We start from the raw sequence: 20,999 nt of genomic DNA on the forward strand, positions 1-20,999 counted from the left end.
TTATTCGTTTTCAGTGAAGCAGTCTAATTCCAGAGAATGGGCTTTCCATTTTGAATTCAAGGTGTGTTGTCCCAAAGTTGAGTTCTTTTCAGCTCAAGGAGCTGCTTACGGCTGAGGCAGCACGCAATGATGAAGCGAACTGAGAGGAAAGCGTTAACTGAACTACAGAGATGGTCACTGATAAAACAAATTCCTAGAGGTCCTCGGGCCCACACAGAGGCGAAGGGCAGCCGGAACCATCAACACAGAAGAAAAATGTGCTCACTGAACTGCACACATGGAGCTTCTAAGAGGGTTAACAGTTCTTGACATAGGTTCCTGGTTGTAGTTTACAATATCTTCCTTCACCACCCTCTGTGACTGTTCTATTTCTGCTTTGTTTAACTTGATTCCCAGGATTTCAGCAGCAACTTGCTGAAAACACAGGAAGACAGAGTCTCCTGTCTTTGCTGAGACAGTGGCTACTAAAACCATTTTCCTGGCAAAACCTTAAGTGTTTTTCAGGTTTTATCATTTGCATATGCTCCAAATCAATTTTATTGCCCACCAAGGCAGCCAGTGGCCGAGTTTCTGATTCCTCCCTCACATTCCTCACCACAGAATACCAATCTTCTAAATTCTCAAAGCTTTGATAATTTGTAATATCATATACCAAGAGGGATTCCCTGTGCTCCATACATACATTTATCCAACAGCTTGCCTCCCATTGTCTGCTCTCCTATGTCCCAGACTTGAAGAGTAACATTCAAGTTTCCTGGCAACGTTATTCTTCTCAAAAAGAAATCCAGTCCTATAGTTTGTACTGTTTCCCAAAAGCTCCTTGAGCAAAACACGTAGCTAAGGAGGTCTGCCCTGAGGTGCCGCCCCCCAGCACGACGATTCTCAGTTGCTGGTCCTGGCTCCCCTCCTCAAGAGTCCGACATGGTGTCCCAGGAACCAGGCCCGCCCACCGGAACTAGGCGTGCCGCCCCTCCCTTCCCTTCCCACCCACCCCTACCCGAGGTAGAAGGAGAAAGGGAATGGGGGCGTCTCTGGGGGCAGGGGAGAGGAGGAAGGGCGGCAGGGCAGGCAGCACCCCTGCCCCGGTGGCTCAGCGGTCGCTGGAGGGATCTGGGGAGAATCGCTCGCCGAGTGTCATCTTGCCCACCTCCCTTCCCCCTGCGCCCATGTGTACTTTTTTTTGACCATTCTTAAAGCATGTCAGACAGAGTTTTGTAATTAGCTGAAAAGGCAAGCAATTCAGTTTCACTTTGCTGAACCCAATCTGTAGGATTGACAGCATGCCTTTAATAGATTCCTTCAGTAGATAATTAGTCCAGTTTAATGCAAGTACTGCATGAATTAACATTTGCACTCGAGTATGAACATTCAGGGCTACAGTGCTTTCTGCTGTGAGTTGTTTCCCTAGAATTTGCAGGAGTGCCTATTAGGTGCTTGTAATGTATTGATTAGTACGGAATGGCACCAATTAGAGGGTGTGGGAACATCCCTGGAGTCAGAGATGATATGCTTGTTGGTGATACTTAATGCTTTTTCCTGTAAACTCTAACCCAGACAACAGATAGCCTGCTTCAGTTTTGATGTGCATTTTACTTTAAATTGCCAGGCAGAAAAGTACTAAGATTCCTGGCCTTTCCTGGAATTATGCCGTCTGTTCGCTTTTCCACTCTTCATGAGACTTTTCATCTGTAAGATTAACTCAAAAGATCATATGCTCTAGGTGTTATAAATAAATAATGGAACAAATAAAAGAATCATCGGGCCATTGAAACTTGCCTTTTGTAGTGATAAAAATTGCTTTGGCACAGCTTGCTAGTATATCAAATATTGATTCAAAATTTTATTTGCATTTATTGGGGAATTTCAGAGAACCTTATGCTATATTCAAAATCAGCTCTGAAAAAATAAAAATTTAAATGTATGTACCATTAGGATAAACCTTGTCAGGTAACTTGGAGGTGGAGGGAGGGAGGGATTGGGTAACTTAGAATAAATCAAGTTAATGTTTCTGTATGTGGATTTAAAAGAAAAATAAAATTTAATTGTTTTCTAAAAACTGAAACAGGTGGTATAATATGGTGGTTAAGAACATGAACTCTGAAGCCAGAATGCCTCGGTATGGACCAAGCTTTACCACTCGTTTGCTAGCTGTGTGACCTTGGGTCAGTTACCTAACCTCTCAGTTCAGTCTGTCAATAGTATGATAACAGTAGTACCCACTTTATAAGGTTGTGAGGATTAAGGGAGTTTCATATGTGAAGCACTTAGAGCAGTGCCTAGTACTATGTAAGCCCTATGTATTTGCTCTTTATATTTGCTCATTTATATATATATACACATACACATATGTATGTGTATATATATATTTATACAGTATAGATATTTTGAAATGATCTTTTCTAAAGTATATAAAACATTGACTGTAAACTTTAAATATTTCAAATAGTTCTTACTTATAAGAGGTGACAACTATTCACAGTGGGGTAAACCTTGGATCTCCTTCCCTTCCAGGATTAGCAAGTCCCTGAGCCTTGTCCTCTGCTCCTGTGCCCCGTGCAAGATTGAAAATGCGTGTTTTTGAAGTATAGTTGACTTACAATATTGCATTAGTTTCAGGTGTACAGCATAGTGATTCTGAAGGTTAATGTTAGGTCTAGCTTACAGGTAGTATGTCCATGGTCTGGAAAGCAACCAAATGATTTGAAGTGTACCCTCTCCATGATTTTCAACGTTCCAATCCTACATTTTCGTAATGCAGCAAAGGTGCACATATAGATTGTGTATGAGCACCAGCTTCCAATCTGTGTGTTGTCCTATCCAGGGTTTAGGGCATTTGGATCAAGAATTGGAAAGAATGTTGAAAACTTTCTGTCTGCTGTAATTGAAAATGCCCCCAGGCCTGCATCTCAGTAAGAGAAGACCCATGCTGCTGTCAATAAAAGTGAGAGGGAAAGTAGAACCCCTCTGTGGAAAAATAAGTGGATTCCCTACACAGCAGAGATGAAGAGTTGTGTTACTGCTGGGGTAATTTAGGAATAGCCTGAAGGCCACCTATTCTTTCTTTATGGAATTTTCTTTATAGGTTTTCTAAGTGTTACGTAAATAAAAGTTGCTTAAATTGAGTTGGTAAGAGACCTCAGTTCTCAGAGTTCTAATGAACACTGTCTGCCAGTGAGAGCACAGGTGTCCTTCTTCTTATATGTTCTTTTAATTGAAGAATTCTCACTTTTTGAAACACTGCTTTTGCAGACATGAGAGCTGGGTGAGGCTATGTTCCCAATACATCTAAGAGAATTAAAGGGTGCTTTCTGATCAATACTAATAACATTAAACGGAGTTTATCTGTGGCTTTTTAAATTGGGATTCATCAGATATAGTATAATCATACCTTTTTTTTCTTTAGTAGTGCACAATGAATGCCATTGTCTTGTATCTGTAGTGAAGTCATTCATTTTAACCAGCATACTGCACATATTAAATCTAAAACTCCTGCTCCTCAGTAAAAATAGTGCCATGTTATTCAAGTATTTGTTTATTTGGGGAGATTTCTGTTAGGGGGTTGAAACAATTGATTTTATACAGGAAGTGCTTCAGTTGAGATGAGTGCTGTGATAATAATATAGGATGAGTGCCATGGGGTATTGCAGAGGTTTTCTGTGAGAAAGGCACAGAAGGTACCCTCTGTGTGTGGTGGGGAGGAACAGGAAGGGGGACACTTTTAACTTGGTCTCAGATTGAAAATAACCACCCTGTGTGCATCAGTGTCAGGATTCTGGAGGATGCCTTTTGTCAGAGCCTGGTTAAAACTGATTTCCCACAGCATAGATAAATAAGAATGAAGATTTGCTTTTCAAATATCTGTCAGATGAGATGAGAATGTCAGCATCACTTCTGCTCTTAAATTTTTCTCTTTAGTCTTATATGTGCAAACAGAAAGAGAAAAAAACCTTTCTGTCTCCCAAGTGTAAATCAGCTAGGATTTTTCTAGTTTCTTTCTCTTCTGACTTTAATTTTGCCATTTTGTAAATTGAATTTGTGAAATATAAAAAAAGATTAGCATTCTGTGAATTTCAAGAATTTCCCATAAGAATAAGGGCATGGCATATATTTTAAGAGCAGGTTGTGATGTTGGAGGAAATGTAGGAAATAAATAATAAATATATTATTAAAAGAAAGATAGGGGATTCATAATCAGCTGTTTAAGATTTGGAATTTGTCAGCTGCCTTATTGCGGGGGGGAAAAAGACTGGGGAGAACTTGCAAAATTTTTATGTTGCTCTGCCTACTTCATTCAAATGCCAAGTTAAAGAGTAACCATTTTTATAGGAAACTTAACTATAGTTGTACACTTCAGCATGATACAGCATTGAGTATTATAAGGGGATAATTCTCTTTTAAAAATGATGACTGGGCTTCCCTGGTGGTGCAGTGGTTGAGAGTCCACCTGCCGATGCAGGGGACACGGGTTCGTGCCCCGGTCTGGGAATATCCCACATGCTGCGGAGCGGTTGGGCCTGTGAGCCATGGCCGCTGAGCCTGCGCGTCCGAAGCCTGTGCTCCGCAACGGGAGAGACCACAACAGTGAGGGGCCCGCCCGTGTACCGCAAAAAAAATAAATAAATTAAAAATAAAAATGATGACTTTATGATTAAATTCCAACATGAAGAAATCTGGAAGTGTGATCAACAAAGGGAATCTAGAAAGTTGGAACAAATGAAGCCATCCATTTATTTCTAACAAAAAATATGTGCATTCTCCTGCTGCTGCTCCAGTTTCATTAACACTATGTGTGAGAACAGATATTGTAACTGACAGCTAAGTCTATTACTTAAGATTTTGTCTTTCATATGGGCGTGTGGGATGCGAGTTATGTGTTAGAAATTGTCATTATTGTTCTTAAGTGCATATTCCCCGATGTACAGCGTTGCTTTCTAAGCTCTCATTTTGCCTTTTATTTTTCTCTGCCATTTATTTCTCAAGGTACATACTCATTAGTAAGTTAAAGTTGTTTTTCTTTTTAAATTTAAGGCAGAATGTGTACCTGAAAATATCTTTTCCCTAAGCCTATTTGAAAAGTTTTATGTCTGAAACTTTGAGAAGTTTTATAGAGTATGAATGGCCCCTGAGTTGAAAGTTATGTGAAAATGTTACAAAACTATATCCTCATTTCCTTCCTGATTGCTTCATGTGTTTCCCTGTAAAAGATGTAAATTTTGAACGAGGTATTTCTTCCAGACCTGAGACTAGGAGTACCTTGCATTATAGGGAACCTAACAAGGTCATGTGTCACTAACATGTGGAAATCTGGTGGAGAACCTCAAACCTGAGTGAAAAAAAAAATGATGTCAAACAAATTGGCCTGAACATTTCAGGGTCAAAACTTATTATCTAGGTAACCTTGATCAAGATACTCAACTTTTATGAAACACGGCTTTTTCTGTGATGTGGAAATGATATACTACCCCTATTTCCTAAGATTGTTATTGCAGATTGAATGAAAAGCCTTTGGCTAAGCACTTTGCATAGTGACTGATCCATTACAGGTACTCAGCAAATGGTAGTTAGTCCCTTCTTTCCTCCCAAGGAAAAGAATTTGAACAAGGTTGCTGCTGGTGTCAGTACTCTTGCGTTTTCTAGCTTCTATTTTTCTTAATTAAAATTAAAAAATGTTTTCTTTTGTTTTTATGGGGAAACTGGAGAACCATTTTAAATGAATGGCAACTTGACTATATTGTGGGTAGGAAAACATACTGGTTCAACGTTTGGAATTATACTCTGGCAATATGTAGTAAGAGACTTAAAATCTACATCTTCTTCAAACTCCTTATCCTTAGGAATTAATCAGAGAAGTAAATAAATGTTCATGTAGCATTGTTTATAATATTGAGGAATTCGAAGCAAACTAACTATATTATTAGGGAATTAGTTTAAAATATTTAATGCATGTCCATAATGAAATATTTTGTGGCCATTAAAAATAATGTTGTGGCATTCATAAAGTTATATGGAAAGATGATCATTATGTATTATTAAAAGAAATATACAACAAAACAATATTAGCCAAGTTAAAAGTATTTTCACAATTTAAATAAATATGTACATATTAATGTTTTCAACTGACATCTCTAGATAGTGGAATTTGTTTCTATTTTGTATCTGTTGGTATTGTCAGAATTTTAAAAAACAGTAAGCAGGTGAGGCTTGTGTTTACTTAATTGAAATGATGTTCATTTAAAAAATTCTTTCATGAATGTATAAAATTACTAAGGTAGCACATGCTGTTTGGAAATTCAAACTATAAAATATATAAAGTAAGAAATGAGAGTTAATGCCACCTCCCCTATATATTTAATTTATAAGCAGTAAAAAACACTAAAAATTTTCACATTAATAATCAGATCCTTACTAATCTAAATTGCTATCATGAGAGCAAGCAGCAGAAATAGAGCACAGTATAGCAAGTTTCCTCCTTAAATGGTTTGGTGGACAAAGCCAAGATATTCTGAGGAACCGTGACTGTCACTGTTAACTTTTTCCTGTGATATTTACCATTGTAACCTCATTTGATGCTTTAAATGAATTCAGAATAAAAAACCTGTTGCATTGGCAAACAAGAGCCTTTCCTAATATGCAGAACACACAGGCCCACCCATTGTGTGAAATTGCACTGACAAGATTTTATTGGAAGCTTGCTGTGCCACAGTAAGCTGAAATGTATGCCAATCTACCTAGACCAGACTGAACTCAGTGGTGCTATATGGAAAGGGTCTGCAGGAGATTTGGCTAAACACAGCCAGGAAATCACACCTGGTTTAAACATCCATAATCACAATTAAGGTTGCTTTCTCTTAATTGACACAGAACCATCTGAAAGGTGTCTGTTATATAATCCTCCTGAAGAGCAAATTCTTCAAAGTGCACATGGTAGGGAGCAATGTTTATTTTTGTTCTTAGATTACAAAAATGGATCTCAAGGGATTTTAATCATGAAGAAACAGAGAATTACGCTTTTTAGCAGCTTTGAGAAGTAAGATAATAGAAATTTCATCACTAGTTTCTTTGAGCAGGATGCTATCACTATCAGTAAATGGTATTTTACCACATTATCCTAATAATTAGGTCTCACTCTCTTTGACCCACTTTCATTTGAGGAGTATGAAAAATCTGTAGTATTCACAGGAAGCTGCCTAACAGGAGAATGGGGTCTTAGGGGCCCTCCATATCTTAATAAGGGAGATGGCAAGGGAACTGCTGAAGTCACCAAGCTTGGGATTTGCCTTTCCACCTTGCACAAGCTTCTCCACCTCTCTATTTGGAAAAGCGGGTTGACTTGTGCCAGAAGTGGGGTTCGAACCCAAGAGGATGTAATTCATTGGATCATAAGTCCAACACCTTAACCACTCAGGCATTCTGGTACCTGCTGCTCCTCCACCTCTCTAAACCTTGGCTTTCACGTCTGTGAAATGTGGATACGTTGTTGCTATAATATTTATTGAGCTCCTACTATAGATAAGGCACTCCACTAAGTGTAAGAAAAGAAAGCAAATGCAACAACCATAGTCTTTATCCTCAAGGAATGTAACTGAGCCAAAAGGCAGCCTTAGGCAGAGGTTATGGGGATCCTGAGTATAACTCCTTAGTTCATCACTCAGAGTTGTTGTGAATGGGAAGAACTCAAGTACTTAAAACATCAGTGTTTTTTTTATCCTCTTTCGATGGAATCTGTAAAATAACCAACAATATAAGACAGCATGCTATCAGTGCTCCATTGTTTTGAATATAAGGACTTCTCATAAATTTTGTGATGCACCCAGCATGTTTGGGGATTGTAATAGAAACCTCAAGAAATGGGTTGTTGGGAAAATTAATTGCCCATAATCTCATTAAGTACTTAGTAACTTGCTCTCTGCCATGTTCTCTATTTTCTCATTGCAAAAATGTATCTGTTATATAGGTTACGGTCAAAGAATATCAAACATAGGAATTAAAAATGAGTCCACCTACTTATGTAGAAGACCTTCCTAATATATAACATTTTTCATGATAAAAGTGTATAATATCTAGTTGAGCTAATATTTGTGAAAGATGTAAGGTCTGTCCCTAGTTTCTTTCTTTTTTTTTTTTGGCATGTAAATGTCCAGTTGTTTCAACACTGTATGTTGAAAAGACTATCTGTTCTGTTGTACTTCCTCTGCTTCTTTATCAAAGATCAGTTGACTGTATTTATTTTCGTCTATTTCTGGGCTCTCTATTCTCTTCCATTGATCTATTTGTTTATGCTTTCAGCTATACCACAGTGTCTTGATTACTGTAGCTTTATAGTAAGTCTTGATGTCCAGTAGTGTAAATCCTCCAACTTTGTTCCTCTTTTTTCAATAATGAGTTGGCTATTCTGGGTCTTTTGCTACTCCATATAAACTTTAGAATTGTTTTGTTGATATTCATAAAATAGCTTGTTGAGATTTTGATTTGGAGTGTGTTAAATCTATAGATCAAGCTAGGAAGAACTGACATCTTGAAAATATTGAGTCTTCCTGTCAATAAACATGGGATATCGCTCCATTTATTTAGTTCTCCATTGATAGCTTTCATCGGAGTTTTGTAGTTTTCTTTAAAGATTTTGTACACATTTTTTATAAGATTCATACCTAAGTATTTCTTTTGTGTGGGGGAGGGTGCTAATGTAAATGATAATGTGTTTTTGATTTCAAACTCCACTTGTTCATTTCTAGTATATAGGAAAGGGATTGACTTTTGCACATTAACCTTATATCCTGAAAACTTGCTATAAACGCTTATTAGTTCTGGAAATTTTTTGTTCAGTTCTTTCAGGTTTTCTACATAGACCATCATGTCATCTGTGAGTAAGGACAGTTTTATTTCTTCATTCTCAATATGTATACCTTTTATTTCCCTTTACTGCCTTATCACATTAGCTAGGATTTCCAGTGTGATGGTAAAGGCAGTGGTGAGAAGGGACATTCTTGCCTTGTTCCTGATCTTAGCTGGAAAAGTTTGAGTTTCTCATCGTTAAGTGTGATGTTAGTTGCAGGTTTTTTTGTAGATGTTTTTTGTCAAGTCAAGGAAGTTCCCCACTATTCCTAGTTTGCTGAGACTTTTTAAAAACATCATGAATGGGTGTTAGAATTTGTTAAATGCTTTTTCTGCATCTGTTGATATAATTGTGTGATTTCTCTTCTTTAGCCTGTTGATGTGATGATATACATGAATAGACTTTCAAATGTTGAACCAACCGTGCATACCTCAGATAAATCCCGCTTGGGTATAATGTATAATTCTTGTTATGCATTGTTGCACTTGATTTGTTAATATTTTGTTGAGGACTTTACACCTGTGTTCATGAGAGATACTGATTTATAGTTTCTTTTCCTGTAACGTCTTTGTCTAGTTTTGGTATTAGAATAATGCTTGCCTCGTAGAATGAGTTGAGAAGTATTCCCTCTGCTTTTATCTTCTGAAAAAGATTGTAGACAAATTACACCAATTCCTTCCTTAAATATTTCATAGAATTCACCAGTGAACCCATATAGTCTGGATGCGTTCTGATTTAAAGATTATTATTTATCAACTCAAATTTCTTCAATAGTAATAGGCCTATTCTGATTGTCTACTTCTACTTCTATGCTTTGGCAGATTGCATCTTTCAAGGTATTGGCTGATTTTTAACGATATTGCATTTAATTTAAAGCTCAGTTGGAGAATAAGTGACATAATTATAAGAGTGAGTATCTTTATCAATATGGTATATCTTTCCATTTATTTAGGTCTTTTAAAAAGCCTATAGGAATATATTATAATATTTTTATGGTGATCCTTTCTATTTTTGTTACATTTAGTCCTAGAGACTTTATAGTTTTTCATGAGATTGTTTAACATTTTTAAAAATCTATTTTGTTATTACTGAATTATGAAATGCTGTTGATTCTATATGTTATGCCAACATCCAGAAAATTGATTGAACTTATTATTTCTAAGGGTATACCTGTTTATGCTATTTCCTTTTTGTATGCTGACAGTTATGTTGTATCCAAGAAAAAAAAATGGTCTCTCTCTTTTAGTTATTATTTTCTTTATTTAATTTTATTACACTAAGATTTTTAGACAGTTAACAAGTTGCATTGTACCTGGCTTTAATGTATCAAAAGTTTTGTAATTATTATGTTTGTTCCAGGGTTTTGTTGTTGTTGTTGTTAGATAAATGCCTTTTTTTAAAGTATGCTAAGGTTTTTTAAAAATCATGAATAATTTTTAAAAATCATGAATTAAATTCAATTTTATTTAATGTTTTTGGTGTAGTTTTCTGATTTAATTATTAGTAATAAGGAAAATGCAAATATTTCATGTGAAGAATGTTTTAAAAACCCATGAAAAGAGTGTAACTGTTAGAGAGAGAACAATGATTATAGCAAAGAACAGACATAATCAAGAATGCTCATGTTGAAGAAAGTTCAGGTAGATTAGTGTTTGCTAAAATGTAGGAGGAATGGTGATTGAAACCTTCAGATGACTTTATCTCCTGTAACTGTTTGACCTTAGCCACATGAAAGACTGAGTGTGAGAACCACCTAGTCTAGTCCAATCATCCCCAGAAGCCTGAGACATAATAATAGTATTATTGTATCAATATTTATTTTTTGAGGTGATTAATTGTACCATGATTACATAAGATATCAGCATTAGGAGATGTTCAGTGAATGGTATATAAAAGCTCTCTTTGCTATTTTTGCAACTTTTTGTAAGTAAAAGGTAATTTCAAATTAAATCCCCGGAACCATGATGCATAATAATAAATATTGTTGCTTTATGCCACTAAGATTAGAATGGTTTATCCACAGCAAAATGTATAACACAAAAGTAAAGTATTGTCAACTGAAGCTCATGAGATAGGGATGAAGATGGATTTATTATAAATTAGCTTTTAATTTGAAATCATCTTACACTTACTGAAAGTTGCAAAAATAGTGCAGAGAGCTCTTATATGCCATTAACCCAACTTCTCGTAATGTTAACACCTTGTATAATCACAATAAAATTAATGACATCAAGTAGTGAACATTTATGCGGTGATGTTATTAATTAATCTAGAAACTTTGAATTTTGCCAGTTGTACCACTAATGCTGCTTTTCTAGTTCAAGGTTCTATGCAGAATCCCACTTTGCCTTTAGTTGTTATATTTTGTTAGCCTTCTCAATTCTATTATAATGCCTCTTTGTTTGTCTTTCATGACCTTGACATTTTGGAGAGCATGGACCAGCTATTTTGTAGAATGTCACTCAGTTTGGGTTTAGCTGATATTTTCTAACGATTAAGTTTAATTTATTCATTTTTTAGCAAGAATACCACAGAAGTAATGTTGTAACCTTCTCAGTGTATCATATCAGGAGGTACAGCACTAAGACATGTCTTAACTCATGATGTCTTATTATGCAGTTTTAACTTTTATCACTTGGTTAAGGTGATGTCTGCAGGTTTCTCCACTATAAGGTTATATTTTCATTTGTAATTAATAAGTACCTTGTGAGGAGATTTAAAAAATTTTTTTTTTTGTGGCACACGGGCCTCTCACTGTTGTGGCCTCTCCCGTTGTGGAGCACAGGCTCCGGACGTGCAGGCTCTGCGGCCATGGCTCACAGGCCCAGCCACTCCGCGGCATGTGGGATCTTCCCGGACTGGGACATGAACCCGTGTCCCTTGCATTGGCAGGCGGACTCTCAACCACTGCGCCACCAGGGAAGCCCAAGGAGATATTTTGAAACTATGCAAATATCTTGTTTCTTATCATATTTTTATCTACTAATTTTAGCATCCATCTGTGACTCTTGCCTGATGTAATTATTACTGTAGTGTTTGCCTAATGGTGATTTTCTATTTTCATAATTACTTCCACATTTATTAATTAGAATCTGACTGTAACAAAAGCTGTCCCTTCTCACTCATTTATTTATTCACTTATTTATTTATTTCTATCACTATGGACTATGGATTATAATCCAATATATCATTTATTTCATTGTTCAGGTTGACCTAGGTTTGGCCGTTGAAATTCTCTTAAGTTGTTCTTCAGTTTGCTCCCACTGTCTTCCAGCATTTTCTTTCTTTATGCCACCACAGTATAATCCAGGATTATCTGATATTTTCCCTGCCCCAGCCCTGGAGTCCACCATTCCTCCAGGAACCCTGGTTCCTTTTAATGGAGGACAGTATTTAGAAACTAAGATCTGGGAACTAGGTGTTCTCATTACTACTGGAACAATATTGCTACTAGGGTCTCTCAGTGGCCAGAGCTGTGAAATATACATATTTAAACTATGGTCTTCATATAGACATTTCTGTATTTGTTTCTATATCTACTTATCTATGTTCAAACTGATACGTATATCTCTGATTCCAATCCACCAGCACAGATTTCATCCTAGCCTTCTTTCTTTCTTTATTTGTAAACTCATTTTTCTAACAATGAAAAAATTCACTCTCATATCCACAATATCCTTACATATGAAAATTGATTTTTGTTGGTACTCTCTTCTTTTGTCTCCCTATTCCCTACTTATAACTTGACTACTTTCCTTGCATTTCTGATCTCATAAAGGTAATTTTGTCAATAGAGACAAATTGAGACTATCAGTTCTGTAGAGTTATGCAGTTAAACAGTGCATAAGGATCAGGGCTGATAAGCAAACATAGACATTTAATTAATGTATTTAACTAACTCCATTTTACTAGGCTAATTTCATATTGGTTTAAGAAAATCAGTCATTTGATGGATTTTGTCGAGTGCAATGCTAACACCCTTCATCAGGATTTACAAAAAAAATAGCAAATTGAGACGGAATATATTCAGTAATATATGTCAGACATGTCCTAGAAACTGAAAACACACAAAATTAATATTATACATTATTTTAATTTTGTAAGGGATGTTAGAACACTATTTCTGTGAATGATGCCATACAAAACCAGTTTGTACTGTTCTGGTTATATAGTGACAAGAATAAATAAATATCAATTAGACATGTTTTTCTTTTAAGCTTAAAAAGTTAGCTATAAAATTTGAATAATGTATGTACCTATTTTAACTAATAGTCTGATTTTTTTCTGCTATTTAGTTTAGAAATGATAATTTTAACTTTAGAGCATGTCTTGATTTGCAAATTTGTTACCCAGTCTCTTTTCTTTATAAATAGATTTCTAAATATCCATAACTTTAGAAGTAAAGTACTTCTGTTATGTTCATGAAAGTCCTCATCAGTGAGTTGGATATCTTGCATGATTTTTTTTTTATATATATATAGAAACAATAGTTGCCATGGCAAGTGTGAGTTTTAGACTCAATATTCCCGTGAAGATCATCTTAGGAACTGTCTTCAAATACATAAAGGGTGAATGCTGGACAAATTGTACCAACTTTTTGTAGATGGTTAAAGTATGCACAAGAGAGCCTGAGACTTAAATTAGAGAAAGGAATTTAAATTTAATTCTGAGGAGCAATTTTCTAATAGTGAGGGATGTTAAACCTCAGATACGCTCTTGAAGGTGAGGATTTAGAATTTATTCTCTCAAGGTCTTTATAAACTAATAAATTTGTAATTCCAGGATAGTTTAGGTGTGATCTCACCTTAATATAGAGACATAGACTTAACAAGTCCCCCAAAGGCCCCATCATAGCCTTAAGATTCTAAGAATGCCATCTGCACTGAGAATTTACATCGGAATGGGACCAAGGAGCCCATCTGATTCTACCTGTCCACAGAGAAGTGACACCTACAGAAATGATGTGAGAGAGCTCCCGTATACACACCCACACATCAGTAGGTTTGGGACCAGAACTCCCTCTGATATGCTGGAATAACAATAACAGTAAGATCTTTTGTGTAGTATGCTACATAATTCTTCGGATTATTTTTTGAGAGGTGTATATTTCATTAACCATTATAACAACTATGTGAAGCACAGAATATACTATCTCTACTACACCTTCAGGGAAACAGGAGCAGAGATTTTAGAGTTCTTGTCTAAGGTCAAGAAGCAGAGTTCGGATATGAATGTTTACTTTTTGACAAAAGCCATTGCTCTTTACAGTTTCCTGATGCCTTTCGTTTGAAAATATTTGGAATGAAATGTAAATACCAGACATCAATGAAGAGTCCATGTGTTTGGACTCTTAAGATATACCTGGGTGGGGGAAGAGGCATGACGTTAGGGTTTGATTTAGCTTTGCATAATAGAAAAAAACCCCTAAAATCTCTGTGCTGTATATGAGATTGAAGATTATTTCTCTCTCACTTAACAGAGTCTGGAGGTAAGGCAGAGTGCAGCCACTGTGGTGGTTCTACAATGGTCAAGAAGCCAGATTCCTGCTGTCTTGCAGCTTTCTGGTCTTGACTGAGTCTCCTGCTGTTTCAACTGCTAAGGCTGTAGCCATCCATCTACATTCTGGCCTGCTGAAAGGAGGAAGAGGTGTGGCACAAAGAAAGGAGTGCTTCTTGCCTTTAAGGCTATTTGTAGGTTGTCACACATAACATTTCCACTTACATCTCGTTGATCAGAACTTAGTTATAAGTCCAGGACCCACAGCAAGGGGAGCTAGGAAATAAACCTATTAGCTAAGCAGCAGTGTGCCCAGATAAAACTGGAATTTCTATCAAGGAAGAAGGGATGAGTGGATATGGGAATGGACCCTATCAATGACTGCTACATACACCTATAAAATAGGCTGTGTTTAAAAATGAATTCTGTGGTCAAATAGCCCTCAGAAATGCTAGGTTAAAAATAAGTTAAGCAGATCTCTTTAACACCAAGCTTCTCAAAGATACTAATGCATATTGTGACAGTTTTAGAGTGGGATATACCATGTACAGTTCCCACTCTTTTATGACCTTAGAACTCTTGACTCATGGAGCACCTGTTGGGATGAATGGTCCACAAATATATATTCCTCAAATATACTTTGATGAAATGTTGCTGTAAACTGTAGAATCCAGGATAGGTAATTCTTATCTATTCCCTGCTGCCAAGTACTGACGGCACAAAGTATTGTGCCTCCTCTGATTTACTTAACCTGATTTTATTCTATGTGTAAGTCAGGGATGGTGAAGCATACATAATAAGCAGGACTGTGGAACAATTTGCAAATATAAAGGATTATGGAAATGCCAAGTAATTGGACATTAAAGAGGAAACTCTTAAATTTCTGCCTAAAATATGTCAAGCAATTTTCCTGTAGATAATTCAGTGTTCTCTAATACCTCGATTAAGGGAGAGGGTGCTTTCAAATAGCACAATAATAATAGTTACAGTGAACCTTGGGTGCATTAGCTGGGCTACCCATCCTGGACTGAGGATGCTCCCATGGTCCTGACCAGGCACATCCAGTATGTCTTTAAATTTACCCTGACAATCGCACTCTTTGTCTAGTCCATTTATTCTCTCAGTCTTTTACATGACTGTTTTACAACGTCTTCTCTCACCTCTGCGTTCCAGCTCCTCCTTCCTCACCTTCTCTTTCTGCATATGGATCTGTTTCCTATCTCACTGCATACTCAGAAGCACTCAGAGGGAACTTCCACACACTTCCCTTCATCCACCTGCCTAGCAGCCTTTGTATCTGCATACTTTATTTTCTCACCTCTTACACGGAAGAACTACACACATCTCATTCTAACGTCAATCCCTCTCCTTGGGCACTAGAGTTCATCCCTCTTGCCCACTCAAGGGCATTACCTCTGTGATTATTACCAGTGTCTCCTACATTGCTAATTCTTTTCTCTTTCCTGAGCTGCCCCCAATAACATGCAAACCTGCTTTTCCCCACATCTTAAAAAAAGAAAAGGAGAAAAAGAAATATTTGCTCTTGAGACTTCCCTGGTCGTCCAGTGGTTAAGACTGTGCGCTCCCAATGCAGGGGGCCCGGTTTTGATCCCTGGCTAGGGAACTAGATCCTGCATGCCGCAACCAAGAGCCCACGTACTGCAACTAAAAGAGCCCGCGTGCCGCAGCTAAGACCCAACATAGCCACATAAATAAATAAATAAATATTTTTTAAAAGAAGAAATATTTGCTCTTGACTCCATTTTTCTGCTCCAGTTTGTAATAAGCTCCCTGCTGCCTCGAAGTTTTCTCGTCTCTTCACATTTAACCTCTCCAGTCAGACTTTCCCCCCACGACCACTACTCTGAAACTGCTCTTGTCTAGGTCCCCCATGATTGTCATGCTGCTAAAACCAATGGCCGATTCAATTCTTGGGACTTATTCTTTTTACTCAGATAGCAGCGTTTGGTGCAGTAGATTGCTCCCTTCCTCATACACTTTTTTCATTTGGCTTTCAGTACGTTGCTCTCTTCTGGTTTTCCTCCTTACCTCACTGGGCATTTTGCTCATTGAAAAATATAATACATTAGTCATTCAACATACCAGAATGGGATCTCAATCTAAAGTCTTTTGGGAGTTTCAAAAAGATTTCAAACCCAAAATGGAGTAACACAGAACAGGTTACTTGGACTCTCTGAGTTAGTTTCTTCAGGTAACATGTAGAAGGGTTTGAACTGCATGGTCTTGAAGATATCTTGCACTACCCTGATTCCTGGGAAGTATTATAGGGTCTAAAGTATCCCAGATAATCGCTTCTCGGCCTTTTGGCTAAGATCAAGTGTAAAGTGTCCCAGATAAAGAGACAAAATACCCAATGTTGTAGTGTACAATCCATTCTAACCATATTGGGGCTTTAAGTTAATCTCATAGCTTTTCTCAGCCCTGGTCATCTCATCTGTTCCATGGGAAATAATAACATCTTTTCTTTCTAAAAAATGGTTATAAGTATCAAAACAAATGAAATTCTATGTATGAATTTACTTCAAGAATGCTGCAGTGCTATGTGACAAGGAAGGGGATGGTTACTTCCAGTCTTAGAATCAAAGAGGCAAATTCAAAACACAGTGGAATATTTCACTGTACAAATTTTATGATGTGAAGTTCATTCCCTCTACCAGGCTTCTGCATCACAGAAAATGGCAAGTTCATGCTTCCAGCTGCTCAGGCCAACCCAACATTGGGATGATGTACTTTTTTTCTGTTGCTCTTAACAGCCAACTCAATCAGAAAATACTTTCATTTGTTCCTTCAAAATCTGTGTGCAATCCAACTACTTCTCACCACTTTCACCACAACTTGCCCCCACCTTTCTGATACGTACCACAATCATCTTTCACCAGGATTGTTGCAGTAGCTTCCTGGTCTCTGGCTTTTGTCCTTACCCCAGGTAGTTTATTCTCTACACATCAGCCAGAGTGGTCCTGTTAAAGCAGATTGGAGATTATGTTACTTCTCTGCTCAAAATCCCCCATAGGCTTTCAATTTCACTCAAAGTAAAAGTGGAAATCCTCACAATGGCCCACAAGAGTACACATCACTCTTCCTTACCTCTTTGAACTCATCTCCTACTGTCCACCTCTTCCTTCATAAGGCTCCAGACACACTAACCTTTATACAGTCTGTTTCTTCTGCCAGAAGCACCCTTTACTCAAATTTCTACATGATTAATTCCCTCCCCTCCATTTTTTTTCCTCAAATGTCATTTTCTCAATAAGATCGACCCTACTCTCCCTATTTAAACTTGCAAACCGTTCTACTACTGTGACTCTTCTAGTCCCCTTCCCTGGTTTATATTTTTCTGTATCATTGTGACCCTCTAACATACTACGCCATGTACTTATTTATTATATTTATAGTTTATTGTCCCTATCCCTTTACCAGTTCAGTGATGCAGGGATTTTTGTCCATTCCCCCCCGCCCCCAACTAATGGATTCCAAGCACCCAAGATCATACCTGGCATTATGTGTTCAGTATTTCTCAAATGTTAAAGGATTGAGTTACGAAGGCAATACTACTAAGTGGGTATTATATCTCTTTGCAGCTACATAAACTGAGGTGTGGAAAGGCCAATAACTTCTCTAACACCGCTCAGTGAGGAAACTGCATAGCCTGGATTCAGGCCACAATCTTTGCATTGTACCACTACAGTCTCCTCGTTTAGTATGTTTTCTGATTGCTATGTCCAAAGCCACAGGATGAGAATGTTTCAAAAGCAGGGGATTGTCAGTGGGCTCAAAAGCTTTCAGAAATGTCATAAAGAAGGAAGAGTGAGGGGGAAAAAAGGCTATAGTTCTTTGTAACTGGGTGATAATGACCCAAAAGCTTTGCAAAAGCTATTTCAGTAGCAGTGGAGCCAAAGCCAGAGAGCAATGGATGAGGGAGTAAATGGACTGTAAGTAACACATCTCTTTTTTAGGATGAGTAAGACTTGAGCATATTTATAGGAGAGGGAAAAGACATAAAGACAGGTGAAATTATAGGTATGAATATAGAGTTAAATAGAAGGAATTTCTTTCTAGGAAGGGTCAACTCAGTGGGTAAAATGATGCATCAACATCCATGGAATTTCCTGGCTATGTTGTTTTGGCTGTATTATGAGGCATGGGGCCTGTGGGAAAGCAGGTGTTAAATAATCCCTCAACTTCATTTCTCCTTGTCCCTTGAAAGAAACTCTTCCCATTTTTCTCAGCTAGTTGCCACTTTCTTCAATTCTCCTACCTCAGTTCCAGATATTACTGTCCTCTCCCTCCTAAGCAGATGAACTAAACACATTATTATTTTGGAGAGAAAAGACAGACTAGCAGGTACGAGCTCTCTCAACTCATCTCCTGACTTCCGATCTCACTTGCATCATCACTGACTTTACCTTCTTCCCTCTTCTCTCAATAGAAAGGCATCTCTGTTTTCCCCCAAGTTTCAAATGTAAGCCTAGAATCATTATATATCCTTAAAGACCATCTTCATCAATTTTTCTTTTGTTCTAAAACTCTATTCACCAAGTTCTTTATAAACAAGATCTCCTATATATAGAATATTCTCTCTAGACATCCACTTTCCTGAATTTCCAACCACAGTGTAAAATAATTTACACAAAAAAGGATATGTTTAACTTCTACTGCACTGAGCATTGTTTTTGACATTGGGAAATCCTAAGATGAATAACTTCAGGCAAATAGACTGAGGAAGATAGACGCATAAACAGATTATAATACCATGTACTAAGTGTAACAATGCAGATTTTTCACAGTAAAATGGACATCTCTTCCCATGGGATGCTCTTCCTATAATTCGTTTTTGAGTGACATAGATTGTTTTTATTCTTCTAAGCTCTTTGAGTTGGGTTTCTGTGGCTTGGAGAAAAGGAATACTGATTAATGGACTCAAGTTAACTGGTGACAGGAAAGGCTTCCAGGAAAGCTTTGTGGAAGAAGTAATGTGTGAAGTGAGTAAGAATTAAAAGAGTAAGCAGGCTGTAATCAGGAAGTGAGGGGACAAAGGTGAGTGTGAGGAGGCAGTCAGGGTAGGGAATGGCACCAGCAGAGCTCTGAACGTAGACGCAGCTTAGTGCGGGTATAGGAAAGTGTCAGCTGGTGTTTCTGGAGAGGGAGGTACATGGCAGGGAACAGCAGGTAAAAGACTGGAGAAATGTCCACGGATCGGAAAATGGACGAGCTCAGTAAGCCACGTGAACAACTTTAACATTGTCTTTAGGCAGTGGGGAACTGAGCAGGAGAGTCCCATGACCAAGTTTGTAACTGTGGAGGACAGACATGAGGCTTGGAACATAGCATCATCAATCTCTAACCCATTTTCTGATTGCCTGCTCCCTTAAACTTCCTTTTGCTTTAATTTCTTTCTTTTTAAATTAGATAGCATTTGTGGCTTGCTGCTGCTTAAAGGTGGTGACCTTTCTTCTCCCTCCTCCTCAACATTTCATATCAATATTTTAAGTCATATTCATGGAGGTTTTTATTTGTAATTGGAAGAGGAGAAAAAAAAACTTGGGATGAGAGGAAAGACTGAAAAGAAGAAAAATGAAACAGGGTAGAGGGCATTTGTCCCCCTCCAGTTCCCTTAGACTGAATTGGAGCCCCATTTTGAGAGTGAAAGACATAACCAGAGTGCTGGACCTAGGTAGAAGACATTTTGTTCAAGATGGTTGGGACCTGTAGTGGCTTAATCAAAAAGTTTTCTAAAATACAGAATAAAAATCTTAAAAAAGTATAAACACGTTGCTTTCTATTTTAACCTAAATAAATATACTGTACACAAAAATGATTTGTCAGTCTTTTGATTTAGGACCAGTATCTAATTATTTGCACTGATTAGAATTTCTTTTTGTCTTTTTTCCCTTTAAATCACAGCCTCAATTTGTCACATTTAAGTTTCTTTAAAGTGGAGTAAAAGTTAAATTAATTGTGAAGCAACCTGAGAATAGAATTCTTCTAGATTATCTCCCGTCTTTTACAGTTGCTTCCATAGGTCTCGTTTGATAGCAATATTTGGAGCAACTTCCCTTTTGAGGGAAGTGGGTATGCTATGAAGGGGCAACATGGGGGATCTTGGTGGTGACGGAAATGTTCTGTGTTGTGACTGCTTTAATGTCCATGTACTGGTTGTGATATTGCACTATAGTTTTTCAAGATGTTACCATTAGGGGAGATTGCTAAAGGGTACACAGGATCTCTCTGTATTATTTCTTACAACTGCATGTGAGGCTAAAATTATCTTAAAATAAAAATTCAATTAAAAAATATTGAGCACCTGTTATGTGCCAGGCACTATTATAGATACAGAAGATACTACAGTAAATGAAACATAAAAATCTCTTCACTGATAGAGCATACATTCTAATGGAGGAGAAATTCTAGTGGGTGAGCCCACTTTTGCCCAATGTTCTGACTTGGCATGGAACTCAGTGCCATTCTGTAGGTTGTAAACATGGAAACCTTAGAGTAATTCAGACAGAGTATCTTTGATATGGTCATTGACAAGGCACTTTCTCGTGGCAGATGAGGAAGTTGTTCCAAGTTACTTTGCAGGTAGCAGATGTGGCTGAGTGGGAGCCCAAGCAAGAGAGAAAGAACATGGGTGGTGGTTTGTAATGAC

At 37.4% G+C, this 20,999-nt stretch overlaps 1 pseudogene; it reads right to left on the minus strand.

Moving 5' to 3' along the window:
• Positions 1-261: 261 nt before the first annotated feature.
• LOC115855672 (ras-related protein Rab-28-like) overlaps positions 262-20,999 on the minus strand; it is a 28,504-nt pseudogene continuing 7,766 nt past the window's right edge.

This window comes from Globicephala melas, chromosome 4 (assembly GCF_963455315.2).
Source record: "Globicephala melas chromosome 4, mGloMel1.2, whole genome shotgun sequence".
NCBI lineage: Eukaryota > Metazoa > Chordata > Mammalia > Artiodactyla > Delphinidae > Globicephala > Globicephala melas.